General features: G+C 41.5%; 1 protein-coding gene across 1 annotated transcript in view; it reads left to right on the forward strand.

The window, feature by feature from the left end:
* TTC28 (tetratricopeptide repeat domain 28) overlaps positions 1–22,437 on the forward strand; it is a 154,673-nt gene that overhangs the window by 11,749 nt on the left and 120,487 nt on the right. The gene's annotated exons all lie outside the window — the stretch shown is intronic.

The following is a 22,437-nucleotide window of genomic DNA, read 5'->3' on the forward strand; positions in this document are numbered from 1 at the left end:
TTGTGTTTAAAAGTCGTTTGACTTGAATTTCCTGTTGGGTATTAAAGTGTTTTCTGTGTAAACATGCTTTTCCGCAATGAGGGTATGATACCATTTAAATATTTTAAACCAGCATGGTTTCTGGGATGTGAAGACCAAAAATTTCTTTTAATGTTAAACAAAGTCAGCGTTCGGTAGAATCCAGGAACATTTGGTTGCAAAACTTCTTGAGAGGTAACGTGGAGGTTCTTATTAGTAATGGAGCAATAAGGCCTTTCAAAGTAGTGTCCGAGGAGTGTTTATGTATTGTATATTTTGGATAAACATTTGAAGAAGTGTGTATCCGAGCATTCTTAGTAAGACGGACTATGCAAGGAAATGTTTTGTAAAGAGTGAATGGTGTTTGTTGCCTCTTCCCTCTGGGGTTGCATCCCACCACCTGCGGTCCATTGCTCCAGTAACTGACTCGCTCGGGGCCAGCCCTTTACACACTAATTGATTTTAATAGTGTCTGCTCCAGATCCCATTTCTCCTGTCAGCCCCTCACACAGTCTTACTGGCCACTTTAGCTAAAGGCACAATTTAAGAGCGGATTCATCACCCAGGTTCCTCTCCTCAGAAATGATGGCGGGTAGCAACCGTAATGCTCTCCATCAGCTGGACTCCAAACTACTGAAGTTAAGTTTCCTTTTATTTCAAAGCAGATCACTGCAAGTCTTGTATTCTGTTTATTAGCTTCTAGAAAAGCCTCATTGTACATTTTTTTTAGATTTGGTTAATTACTTTACCCATACTCTAAGCACAAACCCAAACTCTGCTCGTTATCAGCCCCATGTGTTGAGATTGTGTTGTAAGAACTTTAAATCAACGTTGCCTGCTTTCCCTTTTTTCATTGGTCAGTGCCTGTGTCTTGTCTGGATATTTAATAGTCTGTTAACTTAAAAACATGAGTATTAGTCTAGTGACCAACTGCTCAGCAGCTACATTTCCAAACTCCCCAGTGTTTCGTTTGCTGTGCTGCCCTGAGTAGGCACACTGTTATTTCATGCCTGCATAGTGCATTTCCGTATGGAAAGGGGAAGCTGTTGTATGAAAAAATACATGTAAAATAGTATTATCCTGGTTCTGAGTGGAAAGAATATTTTTTCCCTGGGTATGTGGATGTGGTGTGAGGATTCAGTGCTGTGAAAGCATCTGCTGTTTCTGCAGCTCCTGAGACATCACTTGTCTGCTCCCTCCGGCTCCAAAGGAGCGACAGGGGTTGCAGCAGCTGAGCACGTGTGAAGGCAAAGACCGGTGGTGTCTCTTCTTCAGAACAGTCTGTGTGTACAGTGTCACTTTTGTCTCAGCCTTCAGCCATGTGCAAGCTGTGACAGCCTGTGGACTGCCAGGCCTGTCTTCCTTCAGTAATTCTCTTGGGCACTCGCCAGGAGAGCCAAAGCATCCTGCAGGTGTTTTAATTTGATCTATCTCCCTGAAGGAAAAGCCTGACTTTTCTCCTCCCTTCCCCCCAGTCAAAATTTGGTATCTTAACTCTGGCATTGTTGGAGTCAAGAAACTGCATTTTTACACAAGCTTTCTCACTCTGTTTTCTCTCTTTGGTGAGACCAGAAGCTGTTTTAGACAGATGTTATTGAAACTGTTTTCTAGAGCTCTGCCTGCTCCTAATCACAAAAGGAGGACCGCGGGCTGGGGAGACCCTGCCCTCTTGTTGAGCCTATTTTTTGATGTTGCCATCTCAAATTGCAGCACTTTAATTTGTGTTTAATTTTTGCATTTTACTTTCACACTTAACTTTTGCCCTTTCTTTTTCTTTTCACTTTTATACTGCTGTTTAATCTTTCTTAAAGAGCTTTAAAGTGTTCTCCCACTTATTTTCATTAAGCCTGTCTGCAATGTACTGTTTGTTTCAGTCCACATTAGAGAGAAACTCCTGCTTTGGCAGGGAGATGATTTATAAGCTTGTAAGTTTTTGTTTGGTTTTGCTTTTCTCTTTTTTTTTGTCATTAACTTCTGTCTTGTATTACCGAATGTCTTGAAAGATTTTGCATAAATTTCTATGAAGGACTGTGTTTAAAAGAAGAAAATTGCATTATTGTCATTAAACTCCAGCTTTCCAGGTCAGTTGTCTGGATGCAGGGAGTTAGAGTATAAAAGCAGGGGTGGTTTTGCTTAGTTTTGTATCCTGTTTCTAAGAAGTCTGGTAGTGATTTACTCTAGAGCTCACTTAGATGAAAAGTTATGAAAAGACTTCAGGAAAGAAGACTTTCAAAATGCCAGTCACAGATAGAAGTACAACAAGACCTTTGAAATGAATCATTGGAATCGATTTGTGCATCAAAATAGAAAATAAGATGAAATAGAAGATTTCTAGCTGAAAGATTAGCTGTGTTAAGTCAAGCCATTATTATCGGTCTGTTAAATACAGAAATAATAGAGTATGTATTGATTGACTAAGGTGGAGTAGTTTAAAAAAAAAGCAATAATAATTTTTAATAATGAAGAAATGAGACTTTTTTTTCAGTAGACTATATTGTTGAGTTTAAAACATGAAACAATTCAGTTTTGATTTTAGTTCTGCTATTAAATGTCCACCTGGCCTTGAGCAAACTTTATTTCTTTGTTTATTTTTTTTTTTACAAAAAGGGGAGGAGCCACTTTTACAGAATGGTTTGAGGCTTATTGGTGGAAAAATTAGTGGAAGATGTAAATGATGGTGGTGTGATGACGTAGCATCTGTTCTTGCTTTATTGGATCAGTATGTAAAGGGCATCTTGCTCCGTGATACAAAATGTTTATATACTTAGAAAGTTACTATCAGTTGGAAAGAGAAGAGTCAAAGTAGATTTTGCAGGATTTCCGTGCTGTATAAAGCTCCACTTTGGTCCCTGTTTGTACCTTTCTCTTTCTCTTTTCCCGGTGGTATCTTTAGTTTGTTTGGGTTGATTTCACTGGGGCTGCAGGTATGGCCGAAGTAATGGCATAAACACGAGCTGAATTTCCCATCAAGGCCTTTTGTTACCTGGACTGAAGGTCATTAGGGTGTTGAAGAGGAAGCGATTTGTAGAGGTCAGAGTTTGGCCGCTGTCTGCCTTGGGTCGCACGCTTAGGACAGGAGTCTCACAGAAACGGCTTGGCGGGGAGCGCGCCTTGGCTTTTAAAAAGGAGCCATCGTGCTACTACAGTAATTGAGATAATGAAAACCCACAGCCGAATGAATTATTTTTTTTTATCCTCTGTGTGTTGGTTCCATCTGGAATTGTGATTTTCACACTCTTCTACACAGTACTTCCCTTTGTGCTTTGAATTGTTTCTTCCACACAAATCATCTGCAATGACTTAGGTTTTAGAAGAAAATGAAAAATTTTGCCAAGCTCTGTTTGTCATTAATTTGGCTGCTCCACAATGAGAGTGGCTCTTGGCTGAAGACATCTGTATCTACAAATTGAGGCCGTTCACTGCCACTACATCTTTGTTCTGTCTCCTGGGTTCGTGTTAGCTTGGTGAGGACGAGTTGCTTTAGCTGCTGAATCTGACTCTGCGAGTCTCATCCCAGGAGGAATTCTCCGTTAAATGTTCCTTTGCGAGCCTTCAGTCCTCTCCATCTTGTTTCCTCTACTGTGGATTTGTTAATCTCTCCTCACATGCCCTTTCCTGTTCTTGGTGAGTGCCCATTTTTTCCCCAGTTTCCCTGATTCTCCAAATAATTTATTTAATAAATCAGCTTTTTTCTCTTAGAATGCTTTCTTTCTTCCATATACCTATCACAAGCAAGGGCATCCTGGGAGCCAAAGTTAGTGAAAGTATCTGTCTTAGGATACAACTGGAATTGAATCTTATTTTTAGGATTTTTTGGTGTGGTTTTTATCCTGAATGCCGTTAGCAAGTTTACCTTTTATTCCTAAAAATGCCATGGTACTTCTCAGCAGGCTGTTTTCTAAGAGGACATCCTTGCACGGCTGTGCCGATGAGAACCGCGTTAGTGATAAAAAGCTACGTGAACAGGCTTAGAATTTCTATCAGTGACAGAAAAGAGTTTCCTGCTAGAATAAATTCTATACTCACATTTGCGATTGTTTATCAGTGTAACTAAATCGACAACTTCAATTAAAATATTAACTAGTATGAATGGAACTGAAATACCGAAGATATTGGAGATAATGTCCTGTTTAAAAATAATTCATGTCAATTCTGTTTCCATAAAATACCAGCAAGGGTGAAGCAAGGGATCGGTATCTGGAAAGGAGTGAATTCCCAGTTAAAAGTTCAAGCCTGTGAACTTTGCAAACCACAGCCGTTAGCTCAGCGCTACTGATTTTTGGAGCTGTTAAAACAGAGACAGCCTGAAATTCTTCCTGCCTTCACCGTACCTGCTGCAGCGTAACTGGGAAAATTGAAACTTCTGCATACAAAACCTAAGCAATTTTCTTAATTAGCCAGAAGAGGGAGCTTACCAGGTACAGCTGGTATTTTGTTTGAAAGGCCTGAGTTTTAAACACAGAACCCAGTTTCCTTTTACTGAGGAAGTTGAAAATTTAATTTGAATCCAAGTTTTCAGAGATTTAAACTACTAAATGTAATTTTTTTTTTGTTTCTTTTCCTCCTTTATCTTGAGTATGCAGTTTGTTAATTCTTCCTTTTTTTTTATATTGTCAGCATTTACAGTGCTAATGGGGAATATCACAATCTTACATGTGTTGGAAATAAATGTATTTTCCCTCTCTGACCAGGGCAGTGCATGAACCTGATCCTTTCTTCAGAGGATGGCAAAAAAAACCTAAACCAAAAAATATTGTGAATGAAAGCTGTGAAATGAGCCAGTGTAGAAAGTGAGAAAATGGTTGTTCTTGCTTTTGTGCTTTCAAATGCAGTTGTCTATCACTTTGATTTTTCATACCGCTTATATTTTCATACATCTTCTATTACTTTTCATAGAGCTTATATTTCCAGTGAGGGTCTTGAGTTAATTTAAGTTCCGATCCCCCGCCCACCTCTCTCCAGCCCAGTTCTCTCAAGACACTGAGCATTAATTCATGTTGAGTAAGTATATTTATACAAATACTTCTGCCTATCTACTGCAACTTTAAACCAAACACGAACGATGAGAAAGCGACTGAAGTAAGAAATGTAATAATTTACTGTGGGTGCTGTGCGACTGTAGCGTGTTTGTTACAACAGCCCATAAAACTGTTTGAAGTGTTTGTCTGAGGGGGTCGGCTTGTAAGTCCTGCTATTTTAAAAATATTTTGTGTACATATCACCGAGAAATGCAAAGATAACAGAGCATTTCAGGAATTAAATTGCGTTTTGGGAATACCCTACAGACAAATCAGATCAGGCTTATTTTGTTCTTTGATTTCTGCACCTGCCAGAAATTCTTCAGATCCAGCAGTTCCTGGGGTGTATTTGTTATATTTTATTGACTGGGCTTAACAGTCCAAGTATACAAAGTACTTCAAAGTGTACATACGTAACCCCTGGCCTGTTCTCACTGGTTTTGCTCTGCTGGACCCAGCTACACAAACCCGTGTTTATCGCATCTGGGGTGGCTTTTTAAATGAAAGATGCAGCCCTGGGCAGCGTGGTCTTCTGTACTTCTCACATGTTTTTACATGAGTCTTTAGAAAATAAATATGTTAAATACTACAGGTTTTGCTTGGTAGAGCAACATTTTGCTGTTTATGTCTTCATATTTAAATAATAAAAAAAAAAAAGGAAAAAGGAATTTTTCATTAAAACCCCCCAAATCTTCCTTTCCCTCGCTGCTGTTTCTAATAACCCCTGTGGGAGGCTGGTTCCAATCTTCACATTCTCTTTGTGATTTTTATGAAGCATTTTCTGAGTTCAGAGTTTCTTTGGGGGATGGAATGACAATGTCTTAGAAGGGGGGAAAAAAAAAAAAAGACTTTCTAGTCTTACAGAATCACAGCGTCGCAGAGGATGGAAGGGGCCTCTGGAGATCGACCCAGAGCAGGGTCGGCTTGAGCAGGTTGTCCAAGATACCTAAATTATACAGAACAGCTCATTCTTCTGATACAATAATAAAGAGGTATCTGAACAAATTGAAAGGTGACATATTTAAAATGGATGCAAAAAAAGTTTTTTTCAAATAATCTGCTCTTGGTCCATGGGAGTTGATTATGATGGTGCATTATTGGAAGCGTTAGCGTAGCCGTACTCTGAAAGGCCTGGGAACTTCCAAATAGTGAGAGAATTACAAAAGATTTCAGGGTGGAGCGGATGGGTGGGAAACAAGATTTCTGAGGACACAAGGCACTCGTTAACGCAAATTTTTTGGAGGAGGAGGAGGGAGAAGGCTAACTGGTATCTTCAGATTTCTCTTTCCTGTATCCCCCTGGGAAGCATCCGCTGCAGAGAGCTGTTGGCAGGGACCAGCCTGGGTGCAGCCTCCTCTTACCCTGGGCTTGAGCTCCCGATGGTGTGTGTCGGCCTCTGCAGGGTGAAAATATGTGATATTTGTAAGGTGAGGAGCAAACACCTCATTTGTTATGTTAAGCTGTGGTGGCTGCACCCGAATCGCATGGACACTTCCTCAGGCTTGAAAGAACCAGGGGTTTGGCTGTTGTACTTTTAATTTTTATTTTGAAAACTTTTAATTCTTTTGCACTGAAATCTGAATTTGGTTGTCTTGACGAATGGCTAGATGGGTTGTTATTACATCGGCCAAAGGTGCAGAAGGAAGCTGAGAACCCCACTGCCGGGGGGGTCTGCCTGTTTGGGGCACAGCACCCCGGGGTGCCCGCTCCAGCTACCCGTGGCTCCGGTCGTGGGTGGCTGCGCTGCACCCGTCTGTGCCACCGGGAGTTTCGCTTGTGTTTTGAGACCACGTCCGATGTATACTTGAGTATGATCGCTCGGGAATTTGCTGCAAAGTTTAAGTACTGTGAGTGCCGCTGTGGCAATGAGTACAGAAATTTCCTGCCCCTCCACTTGGGCAGAGCTTGATTCCCCCCAGCTGAGTCACACCGAAATTGTCGGGGACGGTTTTGTCTTTAGAATTGGTCGTGGTTAACTTTCTGCTGGCAACGCTCTCCCAAACTTACCAAACAAACCCAGCAAACTTTTTTGTTTTGTGCCTGGTATGTGCTTTGCCAGCCTCCAGATGCACGCCGTCTAGAAGATATTTGTAGCAGGAGAATCATTCTGGAAAGTAGCTTTAAAACAAAAACGTCAACATCAACAAAAGTGTGGCGTGCGCAGGGTTTAACAGTAAATGCTATCGTAGCGTTGTCTCAGTATTGTGGAATTTTCTAACCACAGAAGTTTTTTCTTCCTTTGACCAGCTGGGAAAGGAGATGTTCAAAAACTTTTCTCTAATAGGAAAGTAGCAGCCTCGGAGGCATCACTGGGGGTTTGATGGAGGGAGCGTGTGTCCAGGTGTCAGCACAGGAGGTAGCACGACGTAGTGGGGAAGAGTACTTTTTTTTCCTTTGGCTTCCCAAGTGCCTAACAGGAAAAAAAGCTGGCTTTATTTAAAATAAATGTCTGAGCATTTGCATCATTCCAGTTCTCAGGCTACTGGAAAAAATTATGAACATGTGGCAGAATACAAATAAATTTGTGTGTGTCTTTATACCTAATTGGGGAGAACAGAAGGAGGTTTTAATGATAACGTTGCATGTAATGCTGGGGAGGGATTACGCTCCGAACTTCTGCTGCCAATTGACTTGTCGCTGTGACTCCAAGTTCTTCAGAAGCACGGAGAAGTTTTAAGTTTCCAGTACTTTACATAGGGCAAAAATGTAATTTAAGGTAGGAATTCTGTCTTTAAGAAGTGTGAACTTTTTAGTACTGAAAAACTTGAGTAATTAATAATCAAGCTCTTTATGGTAATTTATTTTCTTGGAGAACAAGTGTTTTGTTTTGACTGAAAAGATTTGGGCATAACTTTTGAAATTTCAATAAAGATCTTGTTTGTCTTTTTTTCCTGGGGAAAAATCTTTTTGCCTAATTCACAAAAATAACTATAAACCCTGTTTGGGTTACAAGACGCCACAGGTGGCCGTTTATAAGAGCTGTAGCAGGTTTGTCGCTGCTGCTCCCCATTGGCACGGCCCAGCCCAGCACATTTGGGTTTGTACAGTGGGACGTAGCCCCAGCTTGGTGGGCTCTTTCTTCTCCACGAAGCTGGAGGGACTGGAGGTATCCCGTATGACTTATTGATGTGGGTTTTTCTCTTGATAGCTTTCACCAGGAGGTTTGAAGGCTTGTTCGTGGACTCTCTGGTCCAGTCTCTGCAGAACAGTCAGTAGTGATGGTACTGGGCAGAGAACTTGCCAGAAGTCAAAGGACCACTTCCCATGCGGTTCCTTTTCTTGCTCTAGATCTTCAGCTACCTCTGCTAGTGTCAGTGGATGCATGGTTTGGGTTTTTTTTTCCCAAATACTAGGCTTGGTTTCTGTTGCTATACAGCCTTTCATCCCTCTCCTACTCTCATAAATCAGGAGCTCTACCACCAAACGTGTGCTCCAAACTGGAGCTTGCATGAAGGCTGCTTTTTGTATCCTTTCTTACAGGGGAAGCTCAAAAGCCTTTAAGCAACTTGATGTGTTTAATAAGAAATAATTCTGGCTAAATCCGATTGTTAGACTTATTTCACTTGAGGAATGCTGACTGCTTCATAAAAACCTTGGAGAAGTGGGATTATGCAAAGTGATTTGTAGGTAAATATTGAAGAGCCGAGCGCAGCCGTGTGTGGTCAGTTGTGAAATGTATGTGATGTAGAAACTCATATTTGTATTTCATGGCAGTTCTTAGGTGTTTGATGTCAGAGGTGTTTCCATCCATCACTGTAGTTCTCATCATCTTGCAACGTGTCTTTGGGAAAGAGCAGGCAGTATTCTGGGTGAGAATAATTAACTGGGTTTTGGCATTGATTTATGGTCTTAATCTCCCGACAGCAAAGTTGTTCATTAGCAGGAGATGAAACGACTTTGTCAGAGTTGAATGCATTCGGTAATAGGACATTCACAACCGAGGTCTAACATGGGAGCAAGAACCACAGAGATGAGCGTTTGCAGCGCTGTGAGACGCACCTTGATTTTATGTTATTTCTTTGTTCTGTGTGAGTAGCAGGAAGCCAACTGAAGAGCTCGGTAACTCGATGCTGTTTGAAGCCCAGGTCCTGGTGTTTGAGCAGCAGCGTTCCCTGAAGAGCACAATAGGTCCCTGAATGAGAGGGAGCCAAGTTGGCTACGGATTTGAAGACCTGGGTTCAACAGTGGTCTGTGATGATGTGCAACGGTTTAAGCCACAGAGCAGGTAAAAATGTTAGTTCTTAAAACAGGGGACACTTTTTCGTATCAAACTGTTTTTGAGCTGCAACACCTTTTAGAGAAGAGGTGAATGGTCTGGAGAATTGAGTTGATGCAGAAGGAATGCCCTGTGCATGTGTGACCTGAAAGAAATTAGAATGAATTACTGCCCCTTTTCATCAGGTGCAGATTTCTCTTATGAGCTTTGTGTCTCTCCTCCTCTTTGTTTAAAAATGTGCCTTTGTATATGTAGATGGAGAAGGAATCTGAAAGAAGAGAAAGAAGTGGGGGGGATTTTGAGCCCTGAGACCTTTGGGTATTTGAAATGCAGGAGAGTTTTAGATGTTGTCATGTAACTGTAGGGGAATTCAAGAAAAGAGCCTGCACTGGTATTTTGTTAAGTGACTCCAGCTGTTAGACACGTGACCAGGCCGTTTAAAAGGAAAAGGGACATTTGCTCATCCTCGTGTACTTCTGCTGCTGCTTGTCTGTCTTATAAACCTACCCTCGTCTGCTGCAGCCACCCCTGACAACCTCAGAGATTCTCAATGAGTTGCAAGAAGAGCGCCCACCCTCAGTTGCATGTAAAACTTCTGAGCAAGGAATGTGACTTGACCACGTAACTTTTTTTCATGAATAGGCCTCTTGTTTTTAATTTGATGAGCAAGGAACTTTCCAGTCCTGTCCTCCGGCTTACAATCTGGCTTTAATTTGCAGAAAGATGCATTCCAGTTTTTCAGGCATAAAACTGTGTAATGGATTTTTTTGGCTTTGCTAGAACTTGCTGTGTTAAGTTATCCTGAGGTTTGTGCGTTTGTTTCTGTCTTCTCATCTCACTGAATGACAGCGTGGTCGAAGTTGGATGGGACTTCTGGAGATGACGTAGTGCAGCCCCCGCTGCTGAAGGCAGGGTCAGGCAGAGCAGGTTGTCCAGGACATTGTCCAGTTGGGTTTTGAATATCTCTAAGGACGGAGACTCCACGACCTCTCTGGGCAACCTGTCCGAGTGTTTGACCACCCTCTCCAAATAGTTTTTTCTTATGTTTAAATGGATTTTCTTGTATTGCAGTTTGTGCCCGTTGCCTCTTGTCCGTTTGCTGGATACCACTGAGAAGAGTCTGGTTCCGTTCTTTTATTATCCCCCATCAGATATTCATACATATCAGTACGACTCAATTCTGCCAAAACTTTTCCTTCTCTGGGTTAAACGACTGAAGGTGTCTCAGCTTCTGCTCGTGTGACTGATGCTCCAGGCCCTTGATCATCTTGTGACCTTTTCCTTGGCTTGGTCCAGTCTGTCCATCCCTCTCTTGTGCTGGGGAGCCCAGAACTGGTCACAGCACTCCACATGTTTTTATCTTATATTCTCATTATATAAAGATTTTATTTTATTTATTTTATTATTTATTTATTTATTTTCCCTTTTTTCTGGTCGAGTCAGTCTGGACCATGTTCCAAAGTTAGCATCGCTTACCCAGTGTCGGAAGAATGCTCTGTATCTTTGTCTATTTACTTATATTAAGACACTTTTACTTACTTTTTATCTATCTTTCTTTTTAGTCCGTGTTGGGGTGGATCTTAATAGTGTGTGTCGTTTATTGTGATTAAGGGACTGATGAAGTTGTCTCAACTTTCCGTACCCTCCCTCTTTTGTAGTGCTGCTTTCAGATAATTAATTCTCTTGAATATAATGCCAAGTTTGTGTACCCCTTATAGTAGGATGCCTACGTTATTTTTTTCCCTGCATTTCATGTAACGCATTCTTACTGTCTGTAAAGAGGGTGGTGTGGTTCTGTTCTCATTTTACCAGTTGGGAATGGAGAGAGGGAGAGTATTTGTTCTGCTGGTTAGTGATAACTTGTGTTAGAGCCAAGCCATGTTGTTGCATCCGTGTAACGTGGACCTGAAAGAGCTGCAGTGCGGTGCCCGGCGCTGAGATACATCACAGTGACGTCACCATATTGCTCTTGGATCTGGACCTAGGACTGGTATAGTGCTTTTTATTCCTCATATATCTGTATATCCGATGCACAAATGCAGAAATAATTCTGAATTTCAGAAATGAAGCTTGATCTGCAAGGGTCAAGCAAGAAAAAGCATCTTGTTACTTGCTCATTGAGAGGCAGGCACGTAGCCATTGGGTATCATTTTAAGAAATTTGGATTATCTTCATCTACTTACACAATACTAGATTTTGTACCCAGTAGTTTTTGACTAAAACCTTAGCATTGGTGTTACCTCTTTCTCTCGTCTCCCCAGACCTTGAGGAGTTAGTTGCCAGATGACTTTTCTGATCAGTTTTTAGCTCTTCAGTGGTTTCTTTTTTCAATTTGCTTATTCTTAAAAATGAGATATTTGTTCCTGTTTTTTTTTCTCAGTGTACAAGGATTGAGTTTCCTCATCTTGGAGATACATTTCTTTCTGAATATTATCGGAATGGTGACTCACGGTCTGAAGCTGAGGAATTGTGCAGAATTACAATGAACACAGCACACATGAGAGGGCGCTCTGTGCTTAGGTATTTCACAAGTAGTGACTGGGATCTAATTTAAATTGTATATAGATATCCACATTTTTTAGATCTTTCTAAGAGGTATTTCATGAATTATTTTTTTTCAAAGTCCCTACTGTTCATTCTGCCTTTTCTTCTCCTTTGACATCAAACTGGATATGGTTGGCATGAGAGCTCCAATAAATCAGGCTCTCTGAGACTGTAACGCATATCACTGATTCAGAGCAATGGAAGGAGAGCAGCTCTGTCTTATATGTGCTTTCTGGAATAGTTTGCTTTAAATACACATTTGTTTGTCTTTGCTTTTTTATCATTTGCTCTATTTTTTGTTACCGTAGTGTCTGTAAGCCCCTTATTCCCATTTATTGTTCCTTTTCCTACATTTACGTTCCTTGCAGCTTTGATTAATCGAATCAAAACAACTGTGGCTCAGATATTTTTTGGTTTTGTTCTACAGCAAATAGTCCTATTTTTGTGAGGTGTTTGGCACCCTGGGTTTATACCGAGTCTCCGAATTTGTGATGTAGTTCTGGCTGCCCAAGGACTAGAATTTGAGCAGCACAGGGGAGAGTGTCTCAGACACGGAGGATTAAAAGGGCTGCAGTGACACTTCCCATTTTTTGAGAGCTACCGGTAGGTGGCTGTAGGGCAGTGAAGAAGAGGAGGGGATTCGAGGATGCTGGACCCGGATTCTTCTGTAATAGACAGGAATGCTCTTGGAAACCTGCTTCTCTTGTTTGGGCTTATGGGCTGATACAGCATGGCATGCCTGGGTCTCACTGGATCCTCGTCAGTCCTGCAACCTCAACCTCTGAGGAAATTAAATGAAACGGAGAGTTTGGGAGAACAAGTAGACAAGAGAAAATAATAAAAATGGAGAAAGCAGAAAATTGCCTTGACTAACAAGTCGGTAGGAAACACTTAATTATACCATTTACACAGTATACGGCACTGTGCCAAGAGCAAGAAAGCCCAGCTAATTAGCAGTGGGGTTTGCTGAGAGCTACATAACAACCAAAGGTGTGTTTGTGGCTTAACAGTTTTGCCTTATTTGCCGTTCAGCACAAACCAGGGGTTTATTCAGGTAACGTTATTCCGACCATCTCACTTCCCTGGAGCCGAGTAGGATGTGAGGTGCACATGAGAATGTACGTGATCTCTCCTTCGCTCCAAAGGGTAAATTATAAAGCCCCTTCTGTTATATGGAACAACAGAACTCAATTATTAATAGTTTGGCTATTATCCACTAATAGAGAATTTGCCTCTGAAATTAAAAAAAAAAAAAAAAAAGGTTGAAGAATACCATCGTTTCCATCATATAGTGAACAGACGCTCTAGTTTCAGTTGTATTTTCTGGATTTGAGTTGGTTTTGAACTCTTTCCTTTTTCCCTTCACTTTGGAATGTCAAGTTTGTGTCCTGGAAGTCAAATAACTGAATTTCTCTACAAGTTATTAGAAGTCTGTCGTAAGTTCCCAAACATGAAATACAAGATTTGTAAGCTCTTCAGCGCAGTTATTTTTATAATTTCTGATTACTTTCCCAGCCGTTGGCAGTTGTGTGCGAATTCCTGCGTTGCTTTTTTCATTCTAAAGCTGTTGAGGAGCCAGCTCATAGAAATAATAGATCATATGAATATTGATGTATATAAAAAGGTATAATAAAAGCATTCTTTTTTGTCAGCGTTCCAGTATTTGAGAATATTCTCACCAAGCTGTGTACCTGATGGGTTTTCTTAGTCTTGCTTTGGGCACTGGTAAAATCCTGTTCAATGTGCTCGACAGGCCCGTAACTGAAAACTATTCCTTTATTTTTTTGTGTGCTAGAATTAATACCGTGCAGTCATGTGTTAGACAGACTTCTGCTCACTTCCTCTAGTGGAAAACCCACTTTTTATTTGGACAAATGTTAAATTTATGGTTTTATGATGCATTTTTAATGGACTTCTTCAAAAATGTATAGCAAGCCCCAGTTATCCTGCATGCTAACAGAGAGAGAATGTACTTTGAAACCTTTGTTAATGGGAGCTCATCTCATACGCGAAGTGGAAAGGAAACTTCTTGAAACGCTGCATTAAATGCCTACTTTGGGCATAATTTTCCATCCGTTTTCAGAGTGAAAAAGGAGATGTAATTTTTGCCATGGGTTATGTAGCCTGTATTTTCCTCATTGTGGCTATCTGCTTGCAGGCTTTTCTCCTTCACAAAGATCTTCTTATATGCTTGAAAAGTCAGTAGTTGTTATGGTGTGGTCCTTTCCTTCAAACTCTTCCTTGCTTCATTTTCCATAAATCTTAGGCAAAATTGCTTTTCCTTGTCTGGTTTCCATGTTCATTCAAAATACACGTCTGATTTCCTGGGGGGCTAACAGGAGGAGTGGCGGCACGTGTGATGTGCTGCAAAGTTGTTGTTATCCTCGTGATGTTAAAAGTACAGGGTCTTGGGCTGGTAAGTCTCTGTGCTGTGGTTTGGTGAGAGTACAGACCTTGTGGTCGTAACATAATACAAAATATTCCTCAATACTACTGCGAGGAGAAGTAACAGAAAACTCTGCTCTTCCTTATTAATCTGTGCTATCCTTTTACCCCTTGTTTTATTTCTCCCAAAGCTTTTGTGTATGTGCATTTCCATTCATATCAAATTCCTGCTAATATGAATATTTTTGTTATGAACCTCTGCAATGAATGGTTATGGCCATATCTTTATAAAATTGTTGTATAGCATGAAATGCCCAATATGTCTCAGCTCCCTGAATACTCTTAACTACTTTGTTGACCTTGCTTCTACTGCTCTTTGATATTTAGCTGAAGTTACGCTGTGTCTTTCAGGTGCTAGAGACAGATCCAAAACGAGGGTCGTAAAACAAAGTAGAAGACAAACGGGACAGTTTACTTTTATAGCAGACACGGAGCATTTCTATTTCAAAAGCAGTCCTTCGTGATTATTCTGACTGCAAGACAGCGAGCCTTTGTAAGATCATAGCAAGACCAGGCATGTCTAGCAGAGAGGTATGTTTAAAGTCCTGCTGAGGACACAGGAATCATGACCATCAATACTGTCATCAGTTCAATCTAAACTCTTCTTTACAGGATTTATTTTGTCATCTCCAATTTTTATTCTGTTTAAAAAAAGAACAGATAATGGTAATAACATGAGCAACTTTTGTAGAACAGGGCAGTCAGTGCAGAATGGAGAAAGCCGCCCTCTGTCTCTTTGAGCGCTCCGTTCCCTTCAGCTAATTGATGGTGAATATCAGCTCTTCTTCCGTAAGAACTGCTGTGTGGGATCACACTGAAGGGCCACGGAATGGAGTTTAAACACTGGTGGGTGTGGGATGTTTGAGGAAACGGGAACATTTTCCCGGCAAACGTTCCTACTTGATGGCTGTCAGAGAGATGCAGGTGCTTTCTGCCCTAGGGGTTGCATCTCAGCCGTTGTATTTTCATTATCGCTGATGGGCTTCTCCGCAAGAACTTAGCAATTTCTGAGCCCATTTGTCCTGTAGAACCATAGCACTTGGGAGAATTTAGTTTCATCATTTTAAGTGCTGTGTGAGAAGCTGGTGAGGGGTGGTTTTGCGGCCGTCCTGGGGTGAGGTGGGGCGCTGCTGACAGCCCCCCCTGGCACGGCCTCCCCCTCTCCCGCCGCTGCACCCCTTGGGCCTTGGGGGTAATTCTGGGCACATTCCCTTAGCTTTATTTTCTTGTTATTGTTTCTCGGATCGTAAGTCAGTCTTCATTGGTCCAAAATGAAAAATGACGGTCCTCCCGGTCCTCCTTTGCTTGTCTTTTATCAGATGCGTAGGGACTGGAAAACCATCAATCTAATATTAGATTCCGTTGTAAATGTAACCTTCAGCCTCCCGCCGTTATCACACAGGAATACACGTGAGCTCCTTGATTAGCTTTTGTTTTTCATTGCTTGGGCATCTTGGTTTTGCCTCTGACAGTTCTCCTGCAGCGAGCCATAGTGTTACCAGAGGTTTGTAGTCACTAATAGCGATTTATTTTAATGACAGTTTCCCTGAATCCCCTCCCGTGCCTTTAGAGATGTGTGACAAGCTTCAAGGCCTCTCACTCATTTACATCTTTGCTAGGAACACGGAGTAGTACTTTCACTCTGGAGAACTCAGATGTGCTACACGCTCATGTTTATTTTATGTGGGTACATTTCGTTAAGTTACCATTGTTACCAGCGTGTTCAAGGAAATTACTTTTTATCCTGAGTCGGGTGGATATGCAATGCGTGCAACTGTATTTCAGGGAGTAAATTTTTCATGATTATAGCCCATGGGTACTAAATAAAAAATGTCAGCTGCTTGGATTTGGTTGCGCTATAAAAGTGTGCCTAGAAATAATGGCTTCGGTAACTGTTTGGGAAAGGAGAGCTACAGCACCGAACCCTCCTAGGTTTCAAAGCAGAAACTATGGGCGCTGAAGTGCAGAGGGAAATGTTTGGTGTTGCAATGTGCAGTCAGCACGGCTTTGGAAAGCTGTAGCAGAATCGGGAACGCAGCAGAAAAGGAATGTGAATAAGAGGAGTGTGTATAGTAAACAGAGCTTTTTAGAGCCTAAATTAATATTCCAGAGAATAAAAAAGAAATCGGTTGCCCGTGTGATTTCATGCCCTCCCACGTTTGTTCTGCTTTGTCTCACACTTGGGCCACGCTGAAGAATGAGGCCGAGTCTGAATTCTGCAGAGAGAGGAGTCGTGAGCGTCGGAGCTATTAGTTAACGATCCAAAACAGCAACTCCGTTCTGGCTCAGAAACATCCATTGTCTCTTACTCTCTCACACAATTTCTCCTCCTAAATACTAATGGTTTTTCTGTTTTGTTTTGTTTTGTTTTTCTTTTTCCTCCTGCCTCCCCACACAAAATTGTACTTAAACTCGACCAAAAAAATCCCTGAAAGGTAATTTTTCTTTTTGGTGATTTAGAGTGCTCAGTACTGTTAAGTGCAGTGATAAATCATTTCTGGAGCTATAAATATTTTTATGCATTTGTAAATACGTTGCGCATTGTGTTGCTCTTGGTGCTTAATAAAATAAGGAAATTTAAAATTTGAATGGAAATAACCATCTCTATTTCACTAATTAAAAATTTACTGTAGCTCCTGTGAATTTGTGTTTTATAAAATTGCACTGTAAAACAGAAAGAAGGAACTTGTATGTAGCAGTTCTACAAATCTTTGTTCTATTCATCTGAGAAATGAAGACAGTTTTTCCAGTAAGGTAAGCGTGGTGAGGTGGCTGGTCTTTCACATGCTGAGGCCTCTGGAGGGGCTTTATGTTCATTTAGCTTAAGTTTTTGCATTTTATCACAGTAAAGATATAGAAGGCAATGTTTATGTTTTACTCTAGGTGCCTCCGAGAATATGTCTACGTATTGCTACAAACCCCCAAAATCCTAACAGTCCAACATACAGAGAGTTTGTTACCTAATTATTTCCCTTACTTTGGCGAACACCCCAGTCCCTCAGTGCCTGAAGGAAACCCTCGTCTCTTCAGCTGAATTGAGAAAAAATTATAATTGGGAACCAGCAGACTTGTTAGGTCTAGTTTCTTCTTTTCACTGTTCAAATATTCACGCTTCACGTGTTGTGTAGCCTTCAGGTCCCATCTAAGACTGTGCTTGAGAAACTCGCTCCAGAGATGAGGTACTTACCTCATCTTTGCACAAGAACTTCATCTACTGTCTTTTAATGAGGTGGCAATAATAAAGATGGAAAAACACATACCCTTTGTGATTAAAAAGTCCAAGGACTTTATTGCTGCTTATACACAGGAACCAGGCACAAGAAAATTTTGTTAGTCTTGGAATATTTCCCAACTGCTAAATATCTAAAAACATTTGACAATATCTAACAGGTTTCTATTTTACTTGAAAACAAATACAGGATATGAATATTTCTCTAGTAATGTAGAGAAAGCTAAATTTGCAATCAGGAATTTGAGCAGTTGTCCAAAACAACTGGCTTTTAAAAAAGCACTCCCAAACACTTACACCAGCAAAAGCTGTTTTGTTTTTTTTATTCCCCCCCCCCTCACAAAAATTAACCATCTGCTCATTAGACGTGTTACAAATGGAAGAGTCGGAATGGGGCTGGTGTGACTCCCAGCTTCTTGGCAGAGGCCGAGGGACGTAAGCAGGGTTTAGGAGTACTTTTCAATAATAGTAAGTGGGACAGACAGGCCTCTATCAGAAATAACACAACCATGTGAGAACTATTTACATTCCAGCGATGCCTATACTGCACGCAGAGCAAGTTTAATAGCCAGCGAGGAGGCCTCTACCACATGTTGCAGGCGTGTTGAACGCTGCAAACCAGTGGAAGACTATTATGAAATTTCTGTCGTTCACACCAATAGAGAACTCGGTCCTCTGCGAGCTTCCAGTCCATATTCCGTGCTTATTGTAACGTAGAGTCACCGAATGGCTCAGGTTGGATGGACCTTTAAAGACCATCAAGTCCAAACATGTGCTCCTAAAAGCAAATGTGCAGTGTAGATAGTTTGTGTCTGGGGTGTACAATTTTTGGAACAAGGTGGTCTGCTTAAGATATGGAGGAGATTTTATAGAATCGTAGTATTGTCTGGGTTGGAAGGGACCTTCAAGATCATCGAGTCCAACCATCAACCTAACTCTGATAAAAAACCATCACTAAACCATGTCTCTAAGCACTACGTCAACCCGGTTTTTAAATCCCTCCAGGGATGGTGCCTCAACCACTGCCCTGGGCAGCCCATTCCAAGGCTTAAGAACCCTTTCAGTGTCAACATTTTTCCTAATCTCCAATCTGGACCTCCCCTGGCGCAACTTGAGGCCACTTTCTCTTGTCCCATCCCCTGTGACTTGGGAGAAGAGACCAATCCCTGCTTCTCTACACCCTCCTTGCAGGGAGTTGTAGAGAGCGAGAAGGTCTCCCCTCAGCCTCCTTTTCTCCAGGCTGAACACCCCCAGCTCCCTCAGCCGCTCCTCACAAGACTTGTGCTCCAGACCCCTCACCAGCTCCGTTGCCCTTTCTAACTGAAAATTTTTAATTTCAATGCCTGTCTGGGGAGCGGGCTGAGACCTACGCATTCGGCACACGCTTTACTGGCTGTACTGGGGGAGGATTGTATGGGCAGTGCCTTCTGGAGCCTAATGTTTTGTGGCAAAACCCTCGTTAGGGGTATCTTAAAACTACAGAATGCGACAGCTTTCAAGATACTGCCAATAAACTCTAGGCAGCTGTAGGCTGACCTGCACTCTGCCTCCCAAATACGCTTCAGATATCTCCTACAGTCAAATATCTCTTCAAGATGATGTGAAAAATAAAAATCAAGGAAATACATTTTCAGGTCTAGATTTTTGTTATTGTTTTAACTGTGAGAACTGGCTGATGCACTTCAAAGGATTAATTTAAGATAATTTTTGAATTAGTTTGATTGGAGATGATTATAAACTTCGCTGGGAGATGAGAATTCCGTGAAGATTCTGGTTTTTATGTAACTGAATAGTAGTTGATGCTGAATAACCAGTAGTACTTGGAACATTGACACTAGTCAGAAAGACAAATATGCTGAGTAAAACTGACCTTGATTCTGAAATGAACAAGGGTAATTGCTAATAGAGAAGATGATGAATTAAGATTATCTTCTATCGAGCTGGTACTTACGCCATCCGCAGCTGTCCCAGCGAGAGTCAAGCGTATGGTGATGGAGAACACCTCTCCAGGCATGTGGAGAAAAGTGGGGGGGACACAGCTATTTACTGAGGCCCTCGTTAGCCCCCTCGATTTTGCTGTAGCCATTCCAACAGGGAAATTAATCATGTTGGGCCTATGTCTCAATCTAGGCGTGCTGCATTGCATCCTAATTAAACACGCTAGTGCTCCATCCCTAGGATCACAGGGTAACTTTCCTTTAAACCTTCTGTAATGACTCTGTCAGGAGAAACTTGCCGTGAAAACGGATACAGAACTGAACTTCAGGCAGAGAAATTCCGCTCCTCTGACATGTACTACTTTTTTCCTTGAATTGCTGGTACAAGTGAGGAAGGACCAGAAATACTCAGAACTCCCCAAAGTGTTGTTAAAACAAACCAACCCTGTGATAGTAGGTCTAGGAGAGCAAGGTTGGCCCCTAGGATCTCTTCCTTGTTTCTGTGTCTTTTAAATCGTATTTCTAAGGTTTTCTACTTTATCTGCAATTGGACTTCTCTTTATATATTGTGCTTGTTTCCCCTCCAAAAGTGAAATAGCAAATACATAATCACTGGAGTATCATATGTGACAATTTGAGATTTTTCTGTTTGAAGATTAATTGCTTTCAAACCTGTTTTTTGCCTATTTTAGCCAGGGGTTTTGGCATTAACTGTGTTGACCTTTTAAGAGTAGTCTGAAGCAACCATCAGTAGCTACAGCTATAATTGCCTGCTGCCAAATGCAGCAGTTGAAGCTTAGAAGCCTTTTAATTAGGGTTGGAAATCGGAAGAAAATTGCCTTTTCATTTAGAAGGGGGGTGACTTGAAATCGTGCAAATGCCCTCATTTTTCTGTTCTGGAACATTAGACTGATAATCTGGAAACACTTTGGTGGCAAGCAAAGGAGGTTTCAGCAGAATCACTATATCTAGAAATGCAAGTAGTGTCTCGGGAAAAACGGATTTATGGGCTGCCGTTGCCTTGAGCCAACCTGCTTGTTAATTTGTGATAGATCAAGCTTCTAGCTGTTGTCTTATTTCTGGGGGTAACCTGGGAGTGACCCGTGACTGATGGGCGAGTTGGCTCTCTTGCACGGGAAACTGGTTTGCATGAGAGGAAAATGGAATTTTTCATTTTGAAACCTCAATCTGTTGCAGTTTTTCTCCACCTTTTGCACTGCTTTAGGGTTGACAATTAAGCCTGTTTGAGTAGAATCACACATGGAAACTGTTTTTTCCAGGGAAATCTTACGACCTTGCTTATCTCTCATCATTATTTTGTTACCAGTTGCAATATCTGCACGTGTTTCCTTCTGCCTGACTTTTTTGGGATTGATAAAAGGAGATGAAGCAGAGAACCAGTTTTGGTAAATCCCAGAATTTCTATGGTAGTGGGAGGTAGTATGTGTGTACGGGGATAGACAGACATCCATCACTCATGATCTGAAACTGGTATCAGTTCATAATTACTCAAAAGTATTAATGTGAGAGAGACAGTTAATAAAACAGTTAGAGGTGGTCCCTGTTGCCTCTGTTGCCATCCTGGCAACTCGGTGTCCCACGAGGGGTGTCCCTGAGAGTTTCTTCCACTTACCTGAGAGGAAAACAAGAAAATCAGAGCGTTGTCCCACACCCGGGCGTTGAAAACTGCACCATGTTCGAGAGCTTGTCCTGCAAGCAAGTGGTTTCCAGCTTCTTCTTATCCTTCGGTCTCAAATTCATCTTAACTCTGCTCAGGGGCTGTTATTAGAACCCTGATGGCTCTTTTCAAAAATTTCTGGCTCGTATCAAACTTCCCTCAATTACCTGGAGCTGCCGTCGTCATTTCGTGACAGTCGGGACTATGATGACTATCGGTTTCTCTGGCACCCTCGGAGCAGATGTGAAGGACCAAGCTCCTTTCCTTGCTCTAGTGGTAGGATTTATCCTCCTCCTCGTTTGAGGTGAAGGCTCGTGCGCGGTGAGTTTCTGCTGTAGGAAATGAGCACCCTTAAGAAAAAGGCAGCGTCCAGACCACACATACTAGTGCATGTGTGCACTCTTACTGAAAGTTTTCAGGCAGCTTTATAAAATGACATGATAAATAAAACTGTTTTCCTCTTTCTTTTGCAGTGAAATTGGAAAAGCTTCAAAAAAAAGAGTTTGTGTGTTTGTGAATACATGTGTGTATATATGGTATCTCTCAATGTGTGCAAAAATGATATGAGGCAAAATAGAGGAAATATAAGCGGTAAATTGCTTTGAATTGCTGCCTTTAAAAGTCCTTCAAGTGATCGTCATCTCATGGATGATGAGCACAAAGTACAAACTTCCCCAATAATACGTTGCACACAGTTTATGTGTAGTGGAATATATACATTTTAGAGAGTAACTGGAATCCTCCCTTATGCTGTGGGTCATGACTCGTCGGCATCTTCGTCACCGTGATCAGAAAGAAGCTGCTGAGACGGAGACGCTTCGCTCTGACCCGGCAGCAGCTCCTGAGCTCAGGGCTTTCCACGTCGCCAGAGAGTGTGTAAGTCGTGGGCCTTTCATCTTGGGCACATCTCTGCCTTTTTATCTTTAAAAGGTCTGGAAAGATTTAGTTACGACTGAACACAAACATTTTTCAGAGAATAGAATTATTTTCTTTCTGATTTGCCCTACAAGGTAAAACCTATTTTCTTAAGTGCACGAGAGAGCTTCCTCGCTGCGGTGAGTGATGGGCATGAGTGAGTGATGGGCATCACTGGGGATGAGCCATTGATCTTCTCTCCAGAGAACAACGGATCCATACTGCATCACCTGTCATTACCCATGGCAAAGAAAAACAAATATAGGGGTTTTCTTGGGGGGGGGGAGAATAAAGATTTTTCCAGTTTTCAGGTTGTTAAAGGGTTAAAAACCCACTGTGAATAAAAGGGAGAAGGCATGTTGTGCTCGGAGAAGTTACAGCCTTGCCTGAAGAGAAAATGTTTACAGGCAGGATAAAATATAAGCAATTTAGGAATG

The sequence above is a fragment of the Numenius arquata genome, chromosome 16 (assembly GCF_964106895.1).
Source record: "Numenius arquata chromosome 16, bNumArq3.hap1.1, whole genome shotgun sequence".
NCBI classification, from domain to species: Eukaryota; Metazoa; Chordata; class Aves; order Charadriiformes; family Scolopacidae; genus Numenius; species Numenius arquata.